At 38.4% G+C, this 17,658-nt stretch overlaps 1 long non-coding RNA gene across 1 annotated transcript in view; it reads right to left on the bottom strand.

The window, feature by feature from the left end:
- Positions 1 to 14,989, bottom strand: part of LOC116692807 (uncharacterized) — a 121,123-nt gene extending 106,134 nt beyond the window's left edge. The window contains exons 1-2 of the long non-coding RNA XR_004332788.1: positions 14,729 to 14,989; positions 14,381 to 14,462 (exon numbers count right to left, since the gene is read on the bottom strand). This is a non-coding gene — a long non-coding RNA (uncharacterized LOC116692807). The remainder of the gene's footprint in view (positions 1 to 14,380; positions 14,463 to 14,728) is intronic.
- Positions 14,990 to 17,658: the final 2,669 nt, after the last annotated feature.

A 17,658-nucleotide genomic window follows, 5' to 3' on the forward strand; every position in this document is an offset into this window, starting at 1 on the left:
CCACACAACAGCGCAAGGGCTCAAGAAATCACAAGGTACATCGCAGAATACATAGCGTGTGATTTACATCCCTTTCCTGCTGTAGATGGTAAAGGATTTAAACAACTTGCACTTTAAAAGCACTATGTGTGAGCGTTTTATGTTGTCATGATCCATAAATACAACAATAAATTGCCTGTTGACTGGCAAAAGCAGAAAAAATGTCTGTATTTTTTTGCTATTATCATCACAAACACTATAGTGAGCTATTTAACAATACCGTGAGCTTTTCCACAATATCGCAATAAATATCGTACCGTGAGGTCAATATCGAAATTGTATCGTACCGTGAGATTTTGATATCGTTACATCCCTACCGGTTACACCTGGTAAACAAATCACGAAAGAGGAAAACGGGGCTGAGTTTGGCAACGACTAAGGTAACTAATGAAAAAGAAATATCTTCCTTTGCAACGATATTGCTGGCTAATGTTCGGTCCTTAAGGAATAAGACTGATGAACTGCAAACATGTGTGACCTCTTTGCCCGAGTTCAGGGACGCTTGTGTGATGGCTTTCACCGAGACACCGAGTGGTGCAAAGGCGCCACTTTGCCCAGACGGATTTGTTTACCTGACATCAAGCTGCTGTCGGTTTCTGTTAGACCATTTCATCTGCCTAGGGAATTCCCACAAATATTTCACAGTAGTCCACTTCTGATGTCATTTTTTCAGTAGCTCAAAAACTACAATCTATCGCACCTGATGCCCCGTGTTTCTTTTTTGGTGATTTTAATTATATTAACTGTAAAAGATTGCTGAGCAGTTTCACCCAGTACATCAATTAGTTAATTAGTTCTGATTAGCAGCTAGAAAATGAATTAAATAGATTTTATATGAGATTTTCTAACAGTGATTTTAGCGCGAAAATCAGTCACATGAGTGAGAATTTGGCCGGTGATTCCTCTGTTTCTGATTTTGATATTGACGTATCTAAAAGGTCATATCAATATTTGAACAAACTAAGGTTAGAAAAAGTCCTGGCCCTGACAACATCAGTGGTCGAGTACTTAAGTCTTGTGCTGGTCAGTTAAGTGAGATCTTTAAAGTGATTTTCATTCAATCACTCCAGACGCATACAGTTCCAAAGATATGGAAACATTCTACAATCATTCCTATGGCTAAATGTAAGAACCCCAAGGTCTTAAATAATTTTCGACCTGTAGCTCTCACCTCATTGGAAATGAAAACGTTTGAGAGGTTGGTTAAACCGGGGTTACTAAAGTCGGTGGAGGAACAGTTAGACCCTCTCCAGTTTGCTTATAGTGCTGGCAGAGGTGTTGAAGATGCAAAACTTACATTGTTCTATTCCCTTTACCAATATCTGGAATCCTCAAAAACTCATGCTAGGCTCAATTTTATCGACTTCTCTTCCTAACTTGAACCCTAACTTAATTGGCTGGATACTGGATTTCCTGTTGAACAGGTTACAGTGTGTTAGGGATAATGGTGTTTTATCATCTAAAGCCATATCTTCCACGGGCTCTCCTCAGGGCTGAGTTCTTTCACCATTCCTTTTTATTTTATACACAAATGACTGTAGGAGTAGGTATGAGAATAGGCGTAGTGTGAAATATGCAGATTACACTGCTATAGTATTTTATTGAGCCAGTCCTGACATTTTGTATTGTGGTGTGGTACAGTGTCTTTCAATGACCAAGCAAAAGCTAACAAAGCTGGTAAACGCAGCGTCTAAGGTGGTGGAGGGACAGCTATCTTAGCCGCAACATATGATAAACGGGTCAGGGGTAAAGCTAGCCAGATTGTAAACTGCCTTGATCACCCACTCTTTGGGGAATTTGATCTGCTCCCCTTCAGGTTAAGGTTTAAGGCTACCTATGTTAAGAACTAGATGTGCCAGGGATTCTTTTATTCCTGTGGCTTTAAGGAACCTGAATTCACTGGATCTTATATATTATATGTTTATTTATTAATTTATTCCTGTCATTGTTCATTATGACATATGGACCTGTGGATTGTCCAATTGGATTGTGTCATTATTTTTGTGTGAAGGAGTGTCTCCATTGATGTGCTGAGGTGTGTCCTGTTTTGTGTTTACAATGTTGTTGGCATCTGGTGTGGTTTGTGCATGTTTGTAGTTTTTAAATATCCTGCTGCACACTACATTTCCTTTTTTAAGTTGAACTTGACATTATGTTGATAATAAATGTTTCAAATTTGACAATGTAGTGTGGTACACTTGGAAAAAAGGTCAGATATTATACTGCATAAAAGTCTAGTCTAAAAATGGCATAGCAACTTGTGCTTTAAAAAAAAAGTAAAAATGGAGAATCGAACCGTAACCTTAGACTCAAAAATGTAATCAAATTGAGGATTTGGAGAATCCTGACAGCAATCCTAATCCTAATACAATCCTAATATGCTATTAAGTGATGAGGTACATTTGACTTCAAATTAATAAAGATAAATTACATTTCACTTTCCACAATTGGAAGAAGACAAATAAAGAAAAAGCACACTTTTGCACTCTTGTATGAAAATGTTGAGTGTCAGATGCATCGAAAAAGCCATCAGGACAAAAGCTAAAAAAGGATCCATGGACAGAGCAGTGTGCATGATCTTTTTTATCTCACTTTGAAGAAGACATTGTTTCCTATCTCCTCCTCTCCTTCCTTCCTCTTTTCTCCTCCCCCTGATGTCAGTGACTCCTCATCAGGGACCACATTAAAACTCAATCAATACACACACGCACACACACACACATCAACAACTGTCTCTCTATCATTCCTGGGCTGAATGCCAGCATCTCTCTCCCAGTCGCTCTCTGCACAGTGTTGTCCTCATCTCTCTCATTGTGATCCTGTGGCCTTGTTGGCCCTGGTATTCAATTTAGCTGTCATCCAGATGCATCCTTCTCTGAACACACACACACACACACACACACACACACACACACACACACACACACACACACACACACACAGATGGATTTCCTGTCAGGACAGTTTGAGACCAATCAGACTGTGGTATTGGAGCATGCCCAGATAAGGGTTAAAGGCCATCAAGGGATCACCACACACAATGAAGTACTCCCTATAATCCTGGACACACATATGCCCAGACACACACAGAAAATGCATGCGTGCCAAAGGTTTTCATAAAACACGAAATAGCACACAATCACATGTGTAGTGAACTTCATTGAAACTGCACTTACATTTACCACCGGTAAAATTAAATGTGAATGCATTAAGTCTACTCGCATGTGCATGTGTGGGTCTGCGTGTGTGTCCGTTAAGTTGCCTTTAGGCGCCATCAGGGTGTCACACAATATGGCTAAGCCCGGGTCCCACAGGAACTGAACAGTGTCTACTCAGTTTCCAAGAGATCAGCAGAGCCAAGCAGAAAGAAAAGAGGACTGACAGATATGCAGAGAATGACAGGGACAAAAACGGAGTGACACAGATAAAGAAAGGAGGGACAGCCACAAAAAGAGAGAGCTGTAAATCATGCAGTGAGAAAGAGTCAGAGAAAACAGAGAAATTGGGAAGCTGGTGGAGACACAACGAAGGGCTAGGCTAGAAAGGAGGTTAGACAGGATGGAGGCGGATCTCCTGTACACAGTCATCCATGGGCAGCTTTTGGGATTGTAAAGAGTACTGAATGATAGTCTAGTTTCCTTTATCACAGAAGGATTCCTTCTTTCATTCTTTCAATATGGTGTAACACACAAGATCAGTAAATTCAAGGGAATCATATATGACATATTAAAACACAATATGCACCAAATCTCCACCTACCATTTGATAGCCAGTAGTTTGTCTCTCTTTTGTATTATTGATGCAGCCCTGGTGTAGTTATTTTTTTTTCTAATACTGGTGATGATAACACAGAGACTCTCCCTCTCACTTACTTCAACTACTCAGTCCCAGACTAACACTGTTTTTTTTAAATACAAATCTGTACAAATTATATGATAAAGCACTGCAAAGAAATTCAGAAAAAAACTTGTTATTGAGCCTTATAGAGTTTTCTCTCAACTCTTGAATATAGAAAACAAAGACAAATTCTGACCAAATACAGTGTTCAGTGACCAAGAAAAAAAGAATGTCCTTATCATCTTTTCATGTTTATATCCAAAAATATGACTGCAAAGTGTGCTGTTAGTCAAAAAACAAATAATATCGACGTTAGTAACAAAATCTTAATATATGTAAGACGGCTCTGCATTAGGAAACTATAGCCTTCATTACGGTGTTGCTTTAACAATTTCCATTAATATTTTCTAGAATCCAGGAGGGAGAGAGAGAGAAATATCAATTTGAAATTTCTGTTACAAGAAGGTTTGTACAGAATTTGCACGGTCTTTCTGTATTCCTACATTGATCAAAACACAAATTTAAAATTGAGTTTTTAACCAGCAGCAGCACTTTACTATTTCAATACTGAAATAGTTTTTTTTCACCAAAAGCATCTCTGCTCGCATCACATGCCAGCATGAGCTGTCAGTGTAAATATTATTAATTGAGACTGCTGCTATTTACCTGTTTGTGCTGTTTTGCGGTTCACTGGCTCCTAAAACTGTACACACATATACACACATATACATACATACATACATACATACATACATACATATAGACAAATATACACTGTTGACAGAAAATATACAATACATTGAAAAAAAAACTTGGACTTGGACTACCAGAGACAGTTGGAGGCAGAAAACACACATACTTCACAGTACGTCCCATGAAAACATTTTCCCTGCAAGTTTAACTCTCCCACCACATATCGCCTAGAGCTCTGAAGCCCTGTACTGATACAACCTGTTTCAACTGCTAAAATGGATCACTAATTAATTATAAGAAGTAGTGCTGGGCAATATGAAGAAAATCAGATATCACAATATTGTTACCAAATACCTCGATGTCGACATTGCAACAATATTATAAGTTTGACATTCAGTGCTTTTACAAAATATTAGATAAAGAAATAGAATAAAATTAGATAAATAATAATCATCAGTATTGTGGATATAATGACTATGTGGCTAAAGGCCTACAGTTAGAACAGTCTGGTTAGTTAAGAAAATGACATCACTACTGTAATGTAGCCTTTAAAACCAGGAAATGACAACATTTACCATTTTACGATATTACTTTATACAAAATCTATTTAGATTTTAACCAGCAGCAGCACTTTAAAAGTCTTGTCAACCTGCAATACTGAAATAGTTTTTTTTCTAGCATCTCTGCTCGCATCATTTGCCAGCATGAGCTGTCAGTGTAGATATCATTAATTGAGACTGCTTGCTGCTATTTACTTGTTTGTGCTGCTTTTCAGTTCACTGGCTCCTAAAACTGTGCAATCTAGTGTGTGATCTCTTTGGTCTCATATCACAATATCGATATAACATCAATAAATCGCCTAGCCCTAATCAGAAGTGCAATTTAAGTTGTTTTTATATTTCACGATTTTCACTTAGTTTTACTGCTTTTAAGGGTGCAGACTTTCAAGTTGAACTGATGTCAGTATACTCCCTGTGATCACCCTCTTTCATTTCATTTTCTCAATTAAACATTGTTTTTCCAATCTCCTTTCCTAATCCACCCCCACACCTTTGTCCCTTCTTTCCTCTGAAGCTCTAATCAAGTGGGCTGAGATGGAATTTGCTTCCTATTAGATCTGTAGGTGTGAGTGTGTTTATGATTTGGTATGTGTATGTATATATTGATATGTATTATGTACTATATATACCTCTTCATGTTTTTATTCCAAGTTGTGAAGGCACACTGCATTTGCTTGCATGTCTTTGTCCCGCCCTAGGTGCAGGCCAGAGGTGCTGATTGCCAGTTGACTGCGGGGCTATTTTAAGGCCCAGTTTAATTTGTGGTGATTGATTGTGATAATTAATTTGCCGTAGGAAGATGATTGTGGTAATTAATTTGCTGCAGCTTGATGACTAAGGGTGTCCCGTTGTGACCAGCGCTGTTTGGCCGATTAGCTCCTTTGCTGCCACATTCATTTATTGTTAGAGTACACCCCTGTTCACAGTTGTAGCTGGGGCCTGCCGTCTCCCAAAGCATGTGACCTCAACAAGAAAAACTTTGGGCTAACTACAGTCAGACGTATTATATAACTCTGACCCTGCAAATGAGAAACTGAATACACAACCCTAGTCTCAACTCACAAATGTACACACACATACATTAGTAAAAAGTTGGAACACGTGGATAAATTGTGCATACTGGGAGTAAAATTAGTTTGAATCTTTTTTCCATAAAATCCTAACTCTTTCAATATATTTTATTTTAATATTACCACAAAGCCTCTTGGAGCTGTGCAAGGCGATAGCAGATATATTGCTATTTCTATCCTTCATTTGCCTGGTATTCCCAATAGTCTCTGCAGGATTGGTGAGGTGGAGAGCTACTACATCGAACCAAATGAGACTTGCTGCTCAAATGAGAACAAATGGGTTTTCTAACAGCGATATTATTAAACATACAGCACTGGTGTTTCAAATGCATTAGTGGGACTGATATGAAGTTGTTTGGCTGACTGGCGGAAACAATGAACTCTGGCTAACATTATTAATCGGAATCATAAATCTATTTCTCATCTGGTCTATCAAATAATAAGGTAGAGGAAACCAAGCAAGCTTTTCCATTAAACCGTGGGATCCCACACAACAGCAAGTAGATGTTCACACCGACACACACATTCACACAATAGAAAGACAGGGAGTAAAATGGAAAGCAAAATGGGAAAACATTAGAGGAAGAATAGGTTTTTAGACGTCTTTATGTCAGAAATTCATTTATGCAAGGCCCAAGATGGACTTGGGTTTATTGGTTGGAATTCAATGTGGAGCAAAGGAAAAGAATAGAGAGAGGGGAACTTCTCTATTTGCATCAGGAAACAGTGTGAGGCATATTTAAAATGCTAAAATGAAATTAGAGCAGGGATTTTGGTTATTAGTCTTTTTGGGCTACGAGGAAAACATCTCAAACAACAAATGAATCATTAAAAAGGAGTAAAAAAACAATTTAGCAGACTAACAAGCACTGCAAAATTCAATAAGAAAGAGTTCATTCACAAGCAACTACTGCTGTTTGCTTGGAGTTTGTACTTCTGGGGGTCTGACATGTCCCAATCTGTGCGAGCTCTCATGCTGAAACAGTCCAATGCATATCCAAATGAGACCTACATGGTGTGTGTGTGTGTGTGTGTGTGTGTGTGTGTGTGTGTGTGTGTGTGTGTCTAATGTCAAACATTATGCTGCTGTTCAGAGGATAATTAGACAGTTATGATTGCGTGTGTGCATCCTTGAGACCTGTAAGTCCTATAATTAATTCAATAATGTATCAAAAGAGAGAAGTCTCCGTTCGTGTTTTGACAGACCTACCTGGGGTCAAGCTTGGAAACCGAACTCAGCCAAACAGTAAAGTTTTTGCAGTCCTAGTCTAGCCCTCACTAACATCCACACTGCTGACATATTTGAGGCATTTATAAAGGGTGCACACCTTTCACCTTTCCCTGCTGGTTGATATTTGATCACGTCATCAAAAACCTAATTGTTCGGTAAAATTTGTTCTGCCTTTTCATTTATTCAACCGAACACCAAAAGTGCTTTGTTTGCTATTTTGGGCCAAATAATTTTGGTTGCCAAACATTTGGTGCATCCCTGCCAGCATGCATTGTTAGAGAGTTAGAACTGTCCAGAGACCTTTATTTTTCAAGTTTTGAAGAAAAAATACATGATAAACAGTTGTTATATATACACAAGTTATGGTTAGTTCTAGTGCTGCTCGATTATGGAAAAAACATTTGGGTCAAAATTAAAATTACGATTATTTAACACGATTACTCACTGGTGCAGACACCATCATGTAGAAAATCTTACACATACGGTTCTGCTCCACGTTGGATTCCTCAAATACAACAGAATTTTCTCTCCTCCATGCAATCCCTCCTTTCTTAAACAAATGCTGCTTCTCTTGCTCTGCCATCTTTGCTCACGCTGATTTTTAAAGGCCACCAGATACCACAAACAGGATGTGCCTGCCTATTGGCTGAGTGAGTTTAGCCTTCAGGAGTGGCGAAAGTGCATGAGTCATTCAGAACACAAGACAAAATAAAAGTTTACTTGCAAAACGCAATGTGCAAAATAATCATTTTTCTTGATTACATTGTTTTTGTGATTGTTAGCCGAGCCAAAATTCAAATAACTGCATAACCCTAGTTTGTTCATTTCATAATAACAAAAACAATGCTAATTGAGATTAGGTTAGTATTGAATTCAGTCCCTACCTCCTTACACTACACCAAAATGGAAATGGAAAACAAATCTGTCCGTAACGTTTGCCAAGAAGCCTGAACAGTTGTTGATTCACCTTAATATGTTAAAGTTCTCATATTGTGCTCATTTTCCCAATTGTATTTAGAGGCTGTACCAGAATAGGTTTGCATGGTTTAATTTAATTGTACTATTGTGTATTGTGTGTATTTTTGATGTACTGCACATTGCTGCAGCTCGTCTTTTCACCCTGTGTGTTGAGCTCTGTTTTAGCTATCAAGTGTGACATCTCACTTCTGTTCAATCTTTCTTAGGAGTCGCACATGCACAGTAGCTAGGTAAGCACTGCTAGCTAGGCAGTTGCAAAGTATAACTGCACGAGACGCTAACGCAGTTAGCAGGTAACGTTAGATAGTAGCTGGCTTAAACACGGTGTTATGGTCTTTCAGTGAATGTAGTTAGCACCAATAGGGTCAGAACTGACAGGTCACACATGAGGGTGGTGTGTTTGTGGAGACTGATTTAACCTGGGCAGCTGCAGGTTGTGTGGAAGACTTGTGGAGCAGATTCAGATTGAGATAGATTCCGGAAGGAGGAAGACGGAAGCAACACTGAAGAGCCACGCTTCCACGCAGAAAACACCATTTGAGAGAAAGACTGTTTATGATTGAAGAAATGTTTTCATAAAAAAAAATTGTAAAATACACCAACGAGCAGGCAGATGCAGACTGCAACGCCAGAAACGATGGAGCGGCACATCACAATGGCAGGCCGTCTCGACGAAGGAGACACCAAAAGCTAGAATGAGTCAGTTTAACACAGCACAACCCTTCTTAGGTAGGAAAGTTTACACTCATCCAGGCCAGCTCAGGTCTCATTCTCACATTAAACGCAACAAGCAAGAAGAGGAGGCCATTACCATTATTAGGCTAGCCCTTAGAAGCCATTTTGTTGTTCAACGAGCCCAGGTTGCCTTAGCTCTTTGTAACATGGTTAAAATGCTGACAGCTAAACAGTGTAAAGTGCGACTGTATTTCACTAGAAAGGCTTCCAACACTGGGACGTACAACAGCCTGCAGCTAAAGACACCGAGAAGACTAGCTGCACTATGGCCACAGCTGTAGTTGGAGTTGTCAGAAAAACAACACCAACGGGACTTAATGCTGTGTTCAATTGCATTCACTTTTGTTGTGAATTACCCTTCTGCCATTCAGTGATTCTTCTTTTGTCGTTTAACAATTGACTGGTGAAATAAGTTATTTCATTTTAAATGAATGGCCTTCGCAATAAACAAGTAATAACTTGTTTACGTACAATAAACTGACCTTTGCTCTAGTACCAAAATAAGGCCACAATGTTAACTTGGACCTAAAACAATCTAGTGGGTCAGTGGATCACCATGAAGGTTAATGAGGATGAACAATTTCCATGTTGGACACTACTTGCCATCCTCGGGCCAAAATGCCAAGATAATGCAGAAGATAGAAGAAGCAGATTAACCTTTCAAAGAAAAAAGAATGTTCTTAAACATGGCTTTTCCTGAAACTCAAATTGTAAATGGGTGATTGCACTTGGGGGACTGACAATGTAATCGTGTATGAACATGTAATACACATGCCTAATTAAAATGCAAACATGCATTTGCTTTAATACACCAATCTTGCAAAAAACTATTCCACACACTCTCTCATTGCGTAAGTCTAATTCATTTTACAACATGGGAACACCTAATTATATTTCAAAAACGGGTCTGTATTGATAGGTTTTCAATCTGAGAGGATGCCAGGAACATCAAAGCCTGCAAATCATATCTTTTTAAATATGGGCTAACTCTTCTCACCTGTGTTTGAGAATTCAGCACTAGTAAATATTATATTTGCCAACTTTATGAAGCTGCTCAGCAAAATTACAATGCCAAAGTTTGGCCTGCAAGTTAAACTGACTCTGGATTAGCATTTCATTTGCGTAAAACTTTATGTCCAAATGCCATTTGCCTTTGTTTCATAGCAGAGGTTTTCACAGACTCAAGTGAAACGTGTCAGATTCCCCTGACTTATGAGTGTGAAATAGCCTCTGTTCAATGACCTATACAAAGAACTCCAAAATCAATTCAAGACAGTTAAAAAATAAAATTACAAGATACTGCTGCATTGAAAAGACATGCATAGTTGGACAATCACTCTCTCACACACACACACACACACACACCTCCCATAATTTGATGAGGTTGTTATGATTAATGGAGGTGAAAATCACTTGCAATATAAGTGGCCCATTTGACTCCCCTAACTCCTTCAACACACACATATCACATGCAGAGCGCTCAGCCCTTGGTGCTTAATGGAGCCCTCATATGGGTTATTGATCGGGCAGACCACAGCTAGATTAATTTATTCTTCCAATCAAGCTTTAATTAATAGCAGAACACTGGCAAGACCTCCATTAAAAGGCGTGGTCATTACTCACAGCAGGAACTTAGAGGAAACCAATAATCAAAACATGGCCTATGCTCTCTTGTCCCATATTCAGGGCTTCAGCCAGTTGAACCAATGACACTAGATGTGTTGTTTATCCTAAAGTATTTTTGGTATTACCATGAAACTGGAGGAAATTTGGCTTTGCTCTTGTTCGAGAAAGAGTAATAGACAAGAGATACTAAATAAACCAAGTAAAAATGAAGACATATTCATATAGCTAGAAATAAATAGCCACATATGCAATTACACACATAGGGATGTATACTCAAACACGCACACAGTGTCTGCAAAAATGGGGGAAAAGAGAGGAAGGTGGGGAGAGGCGGGGAGTGGCAGAATGGAGATGGTTAGGGAAAACAGACCGCTAAGAGGTTGAAATGTGAAAGCTGTAAGATTTGCCAGACTGCATTCAGCAGACTATAAATCTCTCATGCTGCTGCCCATGCTCCGAATGATTATGCTAAAAGTGGATATAGGACCTCTCCCTTAAGTTGGTGCCATTAGCAGGCAGGAAGCAAATACTTAGACACACACAGAAATAGAGAGAGAAGCTTCCTCTCCCTGATATGGGCCTTTAGTTCTAAATGTGTGTATGGTGAGGAACAGAGGATGAGAGGAGGGAGAACTTAACAATTAGCGTTCATAATGAGATCAGGGTTATCAGACGGCTCGCTGGTCACGGATGATGAAAAGAACACTAATTCAGTTTGTCTCTTCCTCTGTTCCGCTGGCCCTCACTGCTTGCTAAGGGATGGAGAGAGGGAAAGAGGAAGGGTGGGGAAATGTCCATATTAAGAATAACTCTTATCAGACATGTGCTAAATCATCTCTGCAGTGTAATTTCATTGCTTGCATTGATTACAATAACTGCAAGCTTTAGAGAGCAGCAGCCATCATCTCATTTTTGCCTATCTGCAGCTCTTGGTCACTGCCAAGGTTTCTGACTCCAAAATAAATTAATGAAAATAGTTTTTTGCCAGTCATATGCCATTCCCCTAAATAATAATCCAAAAATAATGTCAACACAATTTTATTTTATTATTTCTAAGTCCTGTTTACTCTCTTATTCACTTGCAGCCTATAAATACCTCAAAGCCTGCCCGGGCTGCACCTCTGTTGGAGCTAAATGAGTGTAAACAGCCCTGACTGGGCCAGAGACGGATGAGTGGCATCGTCGAGGGAGGAGGGCGAGAGATGGATGGAGACACAGACAGAGGAGGAATAGACAGAAGGGACTTCCACACACTCTTCTCCATAGAATTACTTGTGATAAACGGCCTCAGCCCAGCCCTCCATGAGCTAAAGCCAGACAGCAGACCCACCATATACAAAAACACAGAACTACTAATCAGTAGCCCACATGCAACAGACACTGAGTGATTTGTTGTTTAGTCTTAAATTTACCTTCTTCAAATCCTGAAGTAGAAAGAATATTGGTTGGTTTTGTTGCCACACCCTACACCCACAATCCCATTCTCATCAATGCACCTCATCAATGGAGCGTAATCATTAAGACTGATTGGGAGAAATCTCAGTGTGAAAGGACCCACACACTACCCATCTATCACTAACGCACACGGACACACACACACCAATGCGTACACACAGAAACATACATACACACACAGGCTTCATCCATCACCCCTGTGGCTGGTCTATCTGAGGTCTCAGTGATTAGTTGTCCTGCCTGGCTGAATTATGATGTTAATAAGTCACCATTAGTTCCCGTGTCCACATCCACTTCAAACATGTGAGTGAGAGTGCACACACACACACACACACACACACACACACACACACACACACACACACACCCACACACTTTAGACTAAATCTTCTCTTTGGTCGGCCATTAAATATACAATACTATGTTTTATGACTGATTACAAATAATTTACCCATGTTGCCCTTTTACTACCAATAATTTAGAATGTAAACAAAATTGATTTTAACTATCACATCAAAGTAAAACAGAAGCAAAGTTATTTATCCTAACCTTGATTAAACTAAATCATTCCTTGCAATGTTAATGTATTGTCCATGGTACTGAAACAACAGTAAATATATATATATAATATATATATATATATATATATATATATATATATATATATATATATATATTATTATAAAGATGTCTTCTATGACCAAACCCCAATGTAAATACTTAGACTAACTGACAAAAATTATAAAACAAAATATTAGACAATACATCCAGTTGCTTCCCATATTACCCAAATCACCTGTGTGAACAATGTGTTTTTAATTAGTTCTATAAATCTGTCACAGAGAGAAAATCCCAAGCATTTAGGTCTACTAATGACAGATTAGCCAAAATAACTCAAACATGCCAATACAAAGCTGAGAGTCTACAGAGTTATTTATATGAATTCCATTCTCTATCAAGGACAACACTAGCTATGTTTCCATCCACACATTTTTATCCAAATTAAGTGATATTGAATGAAAAATGCCTTATGGAAACAGTAAAATTCAGTGGAATTTCATGATTATCGACTCAAAGTAAATACGTTCGGTCTCATCAAATTTTATCTTGATCGATATACAACTTATGCAATAAACGCTGATGGAAATGTTACTTGCCGAATAAATAATGAATTGCGATTAAGTTTGAGGTCATTTTATGGTTGCAACCCACCACAAAACAAAGAAGTTTTAGTTAATTTTAAAACAAAACATTAAACAAATCACACAAAGTTACTTTAAGAATGACTATTTAGCTACCTACTGTAAAATGTAAAATAAAAGTCCTCCTTACTGTCCCATTCCATGAGACTTTTTCATTATATCATATGGCTATAGAAAAGATGAACAGAGCTTCACCGTTTAGGCTACACTATGTATTGTACTACAAACACATGTAAGTATTTCTATTAGACTGTAGTAAAAGAGAAGCCTTAATTATTCATGATAAATCTTGATGATAGCAAAAAGTATTATGTGCACATGCAATATCAATATGTGTTGGGCAATCAACTTTCTGATGACCAGCAAATGCCCACAGTAGTACACATAATATGCCTAAAACGTATACACATATCATATTTATTAAGGTAAGTGAGATCAGAAGGGGCAAAGTATAAAGTCATATTTCTTGGCAGAACGACTAAAAGACGACAAGTGAGGGTCAAATTAAATAAAACAATGTCACACTCACAAACCCTTGCAAGTCTAATGTGTTAATAAAATAAAACTAATATATAAATACTGTAAACATTTGAATTTGCTTCCTAGTACTAGGCCTACCCAAACACCAATAAACTCCATTGTGTTTAACAGGGTTAAGTTACATGAATCTGTCACAGAGAGAAAGTCCCAAGCGTTAAGGGACGGCAAGGTAGCCAACTCAGGCGTGCAAAATAATACAAAGCCAGTATTTTGAATAATGACACAGCAGTAAACGTGTTCTGTGGCCAAGGTCTCATTACAACGAACTCTTCAGCAGATTAAATGCAACTTCGACAGATACACAGGTCACACCAAACATGCAGCTCTGTGGAGATAGGTGTGGCAATGCGAGACAACACCAAACAGCCATAGGTCAAGCAACGGCACAGCGGCCAACATGAAAAAATAACTTACAGTTTGTAGTGTTGTATTCATCCACGTTATGTTATGGCATTGTAGAGTCCCCAGACCTCGTCCTCAGCTTCACCAATCTGACCTGAAATGAGTTAGATACCAAAATGATGGCAATGGGTGACAGATATCCTCAGAAGTCCAAACTTACTTCAACTTTAGCCAATGTTTTAAATGTTGTCGAAACTGAAAAATATTATTGATAACAGAATTTAACTTTCCCCAGCACCCTGGAAAACAGCAACGCTAACGTTGTATGTTAGCATACATATATACGTTGTTAGCATAGTCACACATGCTATCTAATGTTTTAAGGTCGCCCACTCGGCCATTCCTCTGATTCAGACTTACTCTGGGAGGGTTGTATCCCTTTGTCTCCAAAACATTCCCTCTCCCTCGGCAAAATGGTGTTACAAAAACGTTCCCAGTGTTTCTGTGTCAACATTACCTTCACTACCATAGCTAATTTGCCAACCAAACTGGTGCCATGGTGGCACGAACAGGGACAAATACTTCTTCTTGTTCTTCTTTACATTAAATGGCAACACACGTTAAGGTGCATTTCCGCCACTTACAGTGCTGGAGTGTGGACAAGTTCAAACTGGAGGGGAAAAGTGTTACTCTTTGTACGGAGCATGTATGGCACCTCAAAAATGCTTCACAAAAACATGGAAAGAAACATTTTCCATCACTGTCTCAGCACCTCCTTTGCTCATGAGAACCCATTACTTAAATTATTCTGATGTCCACATTAATTTAACTAAATTATTCATATTTTAATCAAAATATTTTCATTTACTAGGCCCTTTTTACTATGAGATGACTGCACATATATTAGTGCAGAGTCTTGACATACAATCATCTTTTTTAATTTGACTATGTGTTAAAGCTGTCCCAATAGCATCTTTTAACTGTAGGCTATTGACTGCAGGCCAACTAAGCACAAACAGTAAGCGGGAACTGATCCCATGCTCTTTTTTGAACATGTATTCTTAGGGTTTATATAGGCAAATAAAAAGAAAACCTCCTAGAGCCTTTAGGTGCTACAGAGTTTTCTTCATCCTAGGATACAGGATGTATCAGGATTAAATACAAAGATTGATCTGTGTATTTAATCCTGTACATAGAAGTCAGCAAAAACATTGAGACATTGCTGTTTATATTTGAGTGATCCCTATTTTGTGTCTTCATGTTTTAAAAAAAGAATAGCCTGTTGACCAATATATCCTCATCTTTCTTTTTTTAACTCTTAAATATTGTTATATCTACTATAATTGACAATAAAGGCAATAGGATAACCAGTTTCCACTCTATTGTGTTGTCTTCATAATTTGTTACATGTTTAATCTCCTTTATTTTGAACATCAAACAAGGACTACAGAAAAGTAGCTAGACTGCTAGCAGTGCTGTGGTTACTGTTATTTTTAGAGATTAACATTAACCCCTCAAAATATACATAAACTAACACTTTAATTATTTTGACACAGTCTCCACACTCATGCATGCAGACAGAAACATGTAATTTCTCCTCACGTTATCTTCATTGGTTCTTCACAGGCATGCATGTTCTTTTCATCATTATCAAAATCATTTTATTGCCAATGAGATAAACTTTGGTGAATACCTATTGTCCAAATCAGTAACATTTTGGCCAGACATTGTTTTACCCAATACCATCCATATCTTAGCTTTGGCTCAGTCAATATCGAAGAGAGAGATGGAGCTACAGAAAGGGCAGGAATAGATATATATGGCCATTAAGGGCTGTAAAATATGGAGGTATGGCCTAGGTTTAAGGATTAATTAAGTGATTAGGATGGATGGTGAATGTTTCATTATTGTTTGATAAGCTATTGCACCATCTGAAGATAGCCTTAGAGAAAATCTATATAAGGGAAGACTATTGATAAGCACATTTCTTGTATAATGTTTCTCTGATGACAAATAAATATGTTTCCGTGAAATGTCCATTAAATAAATAGGGAATCCTCATATGCACCATTCGGTTTGATCCAATTGCTTACCTGGCAGACGTGAGCTTTGTTCAAGCTATATTGAGTCATATAATTCAGGTGCTTTCCTGTTTCTTGGCTGGGGAACAATTTAGTTGCACAGCAATACCTATAAGTACACCTGGGATGCTATGCCTGAGCACATCTCTTTTTGTTGCAAATTATAGTGTTTCAAAGTTGCAAATCACAAAAAAAACATACATAATCCAGAGTTGTTTCCAATTTTATCACACATGTATTTCTTCTTAACTTTTCTTTCACATTCAGTTTTAGTTGACAAGTACACAGGGCCTTTTTTTAGCAGATTGCCTGGATAATAACCACTACCACATTCACTACTTGAATTAATTGCAGCATATTGCTTTTTAAGTGAAGATTCATATCATCTCTTTTGCTTTTCCAAACCCTGGGGTCATTACCTAGCAAAGTAATGCATGAAAAATATTACAGACAATATGTCATAGTGGTGGTAGTAACAAATTCCAGGCAGGGCTTTAGGGGAGCCATCTGCTCTTGGGTTTCACCATAATGACCAGCTTATGAAAGCTCTATCCTAAAATGTCGCTCTATGCATGTAGCAGCAGACAATGAGCTGTCTGCCATCTGGGAATCACAACAAGTCCACTTTCCAACACACTTGCTTCGTTGGAAATGATCTGAAGAGGTTCTTCAAACAACCATGCAACAAACTGGGGAAGGCATGTGCTTTGGACAGATCTATTGCCTTTGGTTCTCACATTTGGCATCAAAAAGAATAAACTGGATTCCTTGTTCTGCTTGTCAGACAATGTGCAACATTAAAATGTCAGCATGTGTGTATTGTTTTCTCATCTGACATCAGACAAACCCTTACTTTATTCTGCCCCTCTATCTCTCAGACACACTCTCATGGGGAAGTTTCAACTCAACAGAGCGTGAATATGTTTGAGTTTGAGCAAGGTGTTGAAATTTCACCAAAGGTGCGAAGCCTGGGTGAAATGGGATTGTCACTCTAAACTAAGCCGGGATCACATTATTATGGTTTGATACAGTGTTGCTAAGTTTAGCTAATGTAGTCACGTTCACAGATGTGTTCATAAACACAAAAAACACACAGAGACAAACACACACAAAACTGAATTTCCCTGTGTGCTGAAGTGTGAAGAGATAAGCATTATGCAGCTTCAGTTTCTCTCTGGCACACAGAATTAGCTGAGGTTAATGTCTGCACCTCAGCATAGAAAGTGTGTGTGTGTGTGTGTGTGTGTGTGTGTGTGTGTGTGTGTGTGT

The sequence above is a fragment of the Etheostoma spectabile genome, chromosome 7 (assembly GCF_008692095.1).
Source record: "Etheostoma spectabile isolate EspeVRDwgs_2016 chromosome 7, UIUC_Espe_1.0, whole genome shotgun sequence".
NCBI lineage: Eukaryota > Metazoa > Chordata > Actinopteri > Perciformes > Percidae > Etheostoma > Etheostoma spectabile.